General features: G+C 37.1%; 1 protein-coding gene across 1 annotated transcript in view; it reads right to left on the reverse strand.

Annotated features, from left to right (window-relative positions):
• Positions 1-6,641, reverse strand: part of LOC110441567 — a 27,170-nt gene extending 20,529 nt beyond the window's left edge. Inside the window, exon 1 of the mRNA XM_021484756.1 lies at positions 6,453-6,641. The gene's annotated coding sequence lies outside the window, so the exon portion shown is untranslated. The remainder of the gene's footprint in view (positions 1-6,452) is intronic.
• Between the last annotated feature and the right edge of the window lie 751 nt (positions 6,642-7,392).

The raw sequence follows: 7,392 nt of genomic DNA on the forward strand, positions 1-7,392 counted from the left end.
CTCAGTTCCGTATAATACCAGTTACTTTATAGAGCCTATGGTGGTCTTAATTTTCGTGTGAAAGGTTGTGGGTTCGATTCCTGAACTGGATTGAGTTATAACCATCACCTTTGAACTTTCGTTTTGCAAGATAGACAGGGAAAGAATTACAAAAAACATATACGTTTACTATACGGAACTGGGGTCTGGTTCCCAGTTCCGTTTAAGGAAAAACGTAACTTGAGTATGACACTGATTCCTGTCCTTGAGTAAGACCAATTACTTTATAGAGGCTACGGAGGTCTTAATTTTCGTGTGAAAGGTTGTGGATTCCATTCATAAACCTGATCCAGATATAACTACGCGCCTTTGACCTTTCGTTTTTCGAGGTAGACAGGGAAAGAATTACAAAAAACATATACGTTTCCTATACGGAACTGGGGTCTGGTTCCCAGTTCCGTTTAAGGAAAAACGTAACTTGAGTATGACACTGATTCCTGTCCTTGATTCAGATATAACTACGGGCCTTTGACCTTCCGTTTTGCGAAATAGACAGGGAAAGAATTACCAAAAAAAATAACGTTTACTATACGGACCCCGGTCTGGTTCCCAGATCCGTTTACCTTAAACGGAACTAGGGTCTGGTTCCCAGATCCGTTTACCTTAAACGGAACTAGGGTCTGGTTCCCAGATCCGTTTACCTTAAACGGAACTAGGGACTGGTTCCCAGTTCCGTTTACCTTAAGCGGAACTAGGGGCTGGTTCCTAGTTCCGTTTACCTTAAAAGGAACTAGGAACTAGGAACTAGGAACCAACTTCAGGCTCCCAGGTTTTGATTCGCACGAACAAAAATTAATCACCTTACCTAAAATCCCTTCGATTAAAAAAATAAGTCTATTAATAACAATACTACTTTAAATACATACATATCTTTGAGGTTATAACAAACAACAACTTTAATCAGTTACAATTTCTAAAAACTCGTAAAAGCTAGTATTGAGTATATGGTGTTATGGATATTGACGATTTTGTTTTAACATCGTGTTTGCTTTATTGAGAAAATCACCGAAAATATAACATTTCTAATAAAATCGACTGATTTGGAAAACAAATCCACCCAACGATAGCGTGACCATAAAAAAGGGAAGAAAAACACGCATAGTGCTAGCTGAATAGCAGTTTATAGATTTATTTTTTGTTTCTTATATTTGCCATGTTCATCGAGGGCGATGCCAGTATGAAATGATTGACAGGGGAAAACAAATGATTCCTAATGAAAAGGAAATATCTATTTCATCATACATGGCTGGAACAAGAAGGCATAAACCATTTATCATTACTATAAGTAATGGTTTTATGAACCTTACAATAATCACCGGAAATACGTAGTAAGGTATCCCCCCTATACAATTCAGTTTGTTTATTTACTGTACTTTTGACCATTTCGTCCTTTTATGTGTGTGCTGGCATGTTTTGTTTTGAACAGAAAAGTAAGAAAACCGATCATCGACGTAACGAACTTATAATAACAAGATTATATGTTGTTGTTTTAATATAATCAGCTGAAAGTTGCTAGTAAACTCTTTATAACGATATAACTTTAGGCTACGAGATATTACCAAAACTTTATCACGTGTGGGAAATAAGAGGTTATATATATTTTAAGATCAAGTGATAACAAATACACAGGTACATGATTGGGTAAATTATAAATCATTAGATCCGTTTTCCTTTCACTATATGGTACAAAAAATGAATATGCTTTATCCTCCCACATGTGATAAATCAAGGAAGCAATACCAGTATCATGATATGTGCAAGTCATATACGCAATCGTATACCGCCCAGGGGTTTATCAATTATCTCCCTTCAGTCACCATAGCAACGCTATACACGAATTGAACACCAACGGTGCCCGTGGGTATACACGTCCTTGTGTCTGTGTATAGGACAGTAACGAAATACCTTCATTATACACCTGTGTTCGTGTGAGCTAAACCTCAATATTTATTTTACTTTATTATGGGTAACAGGCTTATCTTACCATATTCCCGACACAAGGTCGGTCGGTAAATATTTAACAATGCTAATAAAGGAACGTCAGAACAGGAATATGTAAAAATTTCTCATATCTATATTTATCTCATACATTTTCTTCATTTTGTCACGTTTCATTAAAACTATCTATACAACTATAGTTATCTCTTCGTAGGAAAATAGGTATGTATACATGTAGTATAATTTATATTTAATTTTAATCTGGACATGGTACCGTGCCACATTTGTGACTGGCGTATCGTATATATGTAATTGGATATGTGTAATACAACTATTTATACAGAAAAAATAGAGCCCATTAAATCGCCTAGACGTTACATTAAAAGTAAAGCACTCGGCATGGAGAGATGCAAGTGTAATTAATTAAGTAACCAATTAATTATTTACATCAATGACAATTAATATGTATGGCTGGAGGAAATCTTCTTTAGTGACTGACCTTACCACACAGATTCCCTCTCATTACATGTTTCTATAGTGACTGACCTAACCACATCGATTCCCTCTCATTACATGTTTCTATAGGGACTGACCTAAGCACACAGATTTCCTCTCATTACATGTTTCTATAGTGACTGACCTAATCACACAGATTTCTTCTCATTACTTGTTTCTATAGTGACTGACCTAACCACATCGATTCCCTCTCATTACATGTTTCTATATTGACTGACCTAACCACACAGATTTCCTCTCATTACATGTTTCTATAGTGACTGACCTAATCACACAGATTTCTTCTCATTACTTGTTTCTATAGTGACTGACCTAACCACACAGATTTCCTCTCGTTACATGTTTCTATAGTGACTGACCTAACCACATCGATTCCCTCTCATTACATGTTTCTATATTGACTGACCTAACCACATAGATTTCCTCTCATTACATGTTTCTATATTGACTGACCTAACCACACAGATTTCTTCTCATAACATGTTTCTATAGTGACTGACCTAACCACATAGATTTCCTCTCATTACATGTTTCTATAGTGACTGACCTAACCATATAGATTTCTTCTCATTACTTGTTTCTATAGTGACTGACCTAATCACACAGATTCCCTCTTATTACTTGTTTCTATAGTGATTGACCTTACCACATAGATTTCCTCTCATTACTTGTTTCTATAGTGACTGACCTAATCACACAGATTCCCTCTTATTACTTGTTTCTATAGTGACTGACCTAATCACACAGATTCCCTCTTATTACTTGTTTCTATAGTGACTGACCTAATTACATAGATTTCCTCTCATTACATGTTTCTATATTGACTGAACTAATCACACAGATTTCCTCTCATTACATGTTTCTATAGTGACTGACCTAACCATATAGATTTCTTCTCATTACTTGTTTCTATAGTGACTGACCTAATCATACAGATTCCCTCTTATTACTTGTTTCTATAGTGACTGACCTAACCACATAGATTTCCTCTCATTACGTGTTTCTATATTGACTGAACTAATTACACAGATTCCCTCTCATTACATGTTTCTATAGTGACTGACCTAACCACATAGATTTCCTCTCATTACTTGTTTCTATAGTGACTGACCTAACCACACAGATTTCCTCTCATTACATGTTTCTATAGTGACTGACCTAACCACACAGATTTCCTCTCATTACATGTTTCTATAGTGACTGACCTAACCACACAGATTTCCTCTCATTACATGTTTCTATAGTGACTGACCTAACCACACAGATTTCCTCTCATTACATGTTTCTATAGTGACTGACCTAACCACACAGATTTCCTCTCATTACATGTTTCTATAGTGACTGACCTAACCACATAGATTTCCTCTCATTACTTGTTTCTATAGTGACTGACCTAACCACATAGATCTCCTCTCATTACATGTTTCTATAGTGACTGACCTAACCACACAGATTTCTTCTCATTACATGTTTCTATAGTGACTGACCTACCTACATAGATTTCCTCTCATTACATGTTTCTATAGTGACTGACCTAACCACACAGATTCCCCTTCTTTACATGTTTCTATAGTGACTGACCTAACCACACAGATTTCTTCTCATTACATGTTTCTATAGTGACTGACCTAACCACACAAATTTCCTCTCATTACATGTTTCTATAGTGACTGACCTTACCACACAGATTTCCTCTCATTACATGTTTCTATAGTGACTGACCTAACCACACAGATTTCCTCTCATTACATGTTTATACAGAGACTGACCTAACCACACAGATTTCCTCTCATTACATGTTTCTATAGGGACTGACCTAACCACACAGATTCCCCTTCTTTACATGTTTCTATAGTGACTGACATAACCACACAAATTTCCTCTCATTACTACATGTTTCTATAGTGACTGACCTAACCACATAGATTTCCTCTCATTAATAGAAATAAATCAGCGTAGTTGTTTACTGTACACGGTGCATTGTTTACCTCCGACAATCAAGTTTATCATGTTTTAAATCAGGCCTCATCTACTTACAAGAAAAGCGCGTCTTTAGACATTATCCCGACGATTACTGTTATGAATTTTACATTATTCCTTTCATCCAAAAAAATATATATTACATTAAACACATACTATCAGGCGACTTTGATAAAACAAACAAGAAAACCAGCCGTGAACTCAAACTGGGACTAAGTACAAGAGACCTCGACAGGTTGCTAGCCCAGCTGGGTCATCCCTCTCTCTGAGATAAAATCAGAATGCGTATCAGTCAGGTTGAGCTACCCTCTCTGGATCTGATAACAAGAAAGCTCGGAACTGACTTGGTCGTGGAACCCCTCTTTGTCTTTGATGACAAGATACCATGAACTGACTTGGTCGTGGAACCCCTCTTTGTCTTTGATGATAAGAACCATGAACTGACTTGGTCATGGAACCCCTCTTTGTCTTTGATGACAAGATACCATGAACTGACTTGGTCGTGGAACCCCTCCTTGTCTTTGATGACAAGATACCATGAACTGACTTGGTCGTGGAACCCCTCTTTGTCTTTGATGATAAGAACCATGAACTGACTTGGTCATGGAACCCCTCTTTGTCTTTGATGACAAGATACCATGAACTGACTTGGTCGTGGAACCCCTCCTTGTCTTTGATGACAAGATACCATGAACTGACTTGGTCGTGGAACCCCTCTTTGTCTTTGATGACAAGAAACCATGAACTGACTTGGTCATGGAACCCCTCTTTGTCTTTGATGACAAGAAACCATGGACTGCCTTGGTCGTGGAATCCCTCCTTGTCTTTTATGACAAGATACCATGAACTGACTTGGTCATGGAACCCCTCTTTGTCTTTGATGACAAGATACCATGGACTGCCTTGGTCATGGAACCCCTCTTTTTCTTTGATGACAAGATACCATGGACTGACTCGGTCGTGGTACCTCTCTGACTTTGATGACAAGAAACCATGGACTGCCTTGGTCATGGAACCCCTCTTTGTCTTTGATGACAAGATACCATGGACTGACTCGGTCGTGGTACCTCTCTGACTTTGATGCCAAGAAACCATGGACTGCCTTGGGCGTGGAACCCCTCTTTGTCTTTTATGACAAGAAACCATGGACTGGCTTGGTCGTGGAACCCCTCCTTGTCTTTGATGACAAGATACCATGGACTGCCTCGGTCATGGAACCCCTCTTTGTCTTTGATGACAAGATACCATGGACTGACTCGGTCGTGGTACCTCTTTGACTTTGATGACAAGATACCATGGACTGCCTTGGTCATGGAACCCCTCTTTGTCTTTGATGACAAGATACCATGGACTGCCTCGGTCATGGAACCCCTCTTTGTCTTTGATGACAAGAAACCATGGACTGCCTTGGTCATGGCACCCCTCTTTGGATTTTATGACAAGATCTTCCGAACTGACATTGTCGCGATCAGTTTGATTTGTGTTGAAAGGATGGAGCCATTGTGTAGATGTTGATGTAAAGTTAAAGAAGATGTTCAATATGTCATGTGTCCTGTAATACATTTTTTGTCCAGAACCCCCATCCAAAATCAGTGGTATACAAACTTTGAACAAAGAGACTCGATTTTCATTTACATCTGTTCGCATTGTTAGTACCACTTTTTTTTTTTATCACAAGCCAGTCTGTATTAAAATTAACCAAATGCTTCAAATTCAATGAAGTGAAAAGCAAACACGATCAAGAGGTTACAATTGAATTTTAAACAAAGACTGGAGCAGATAAAACCAAAAATGAAAACAAAAACGAAAAAAGACCAACAACAACTAACACAAATTATGGTAAGTTAATAAAACTGTACACAAGACCATGTTGCTTCATCCATAACCCACAACACGGGCGGTGTTTACCTTAAATAAATCAGTTTTCTATTTACCTGGGTATCTGATAAGAAATAGATTATTCGTGTGCTGTAGCTTACCTCCTCTTAAAACACTTGATACGTCGTTGATCAGTCGTTACAAATACTATTGAAGTATCGGTGAACGTCTTCCCTTCAGGTGAACAGTCCAAATGTTCACATTAACCTAGCTACACGGTATAGAAACTCTGGTCTATATATATCCTATATCTACAATATCAGACACATAATGTCCCACAAGCCAGCTGTATCCATACGCTCTAACATAGTTTTATGACCAATTGATTACAGAACATTACGTGTAGAGGTTTTTGGCGACAAATACATTTAAATCTTTTATTGCAGTAAGGTTAAAACCATATTTTTGAGTTAAGGTTTAAGTAATTGATTTAATTGAATGGCACTAAGGCTTGCAGTCGATCGCGAGCGTGTGTGATAAAGAAAATTCCACTTTATACATCTGTATATCATTATATTGGTACAAATTAGTGTTGGTAGAACTGTATTATATTTGAAGCCCAGTAATGGGGAAAAATGAATACAAGTGTGTAGCTATCGCGTTTTTTAAACATAGCAATTAGTTTATGTTAAGGATGGTTTCATTTAGTATTTTTGCAATATTTCACTTTGCAAAAGATTTAAAACCTTATGGTAATTTTTATAAGTATTCAAGAAGTCCTGAACTAATATATTATCACAAAAATAATCAGTTCAAATGATAATTGTTAGATTTAAAAAGGTCTGTTTGAACATGTACCTGTCGTTAGAAATTCTCGTAAAAGTAAGAACAGTAAGACATTTTTCACTTTTCAAACTGTTCTTTTCGTATTTTAAAAGAACAAATATAACTTTTGTTAACGATTGTAATCGCTATGCACATCGTCGCTTAGGTATTTCACAATATTCGGTTTAATATAAGCTCGTTCTTTACCAAAACAATATATGGCATGACCTTAATACATTCTACAACAGTCGTGATGACGAGAAATACCAAATAAAA

This window comes from Mizuhopecten yessoensis, unplaced genomic scaffold (genome assembly GCF_002113885.1).
Source record: "Mizuhopecten yessoensis strain PY_sf001 unplaced genomic scaffold, ASM211388v2 scaffold1869, whole genome shotgun sequence".
Taxonomy (NCBI): domain Eukaryota; kingdom Metazoa; phylum Mollusca; class Bivalvia; order Pectinida; family Pectinidae; genus Mizuhopecten; species Mizuhopecten yessoensis.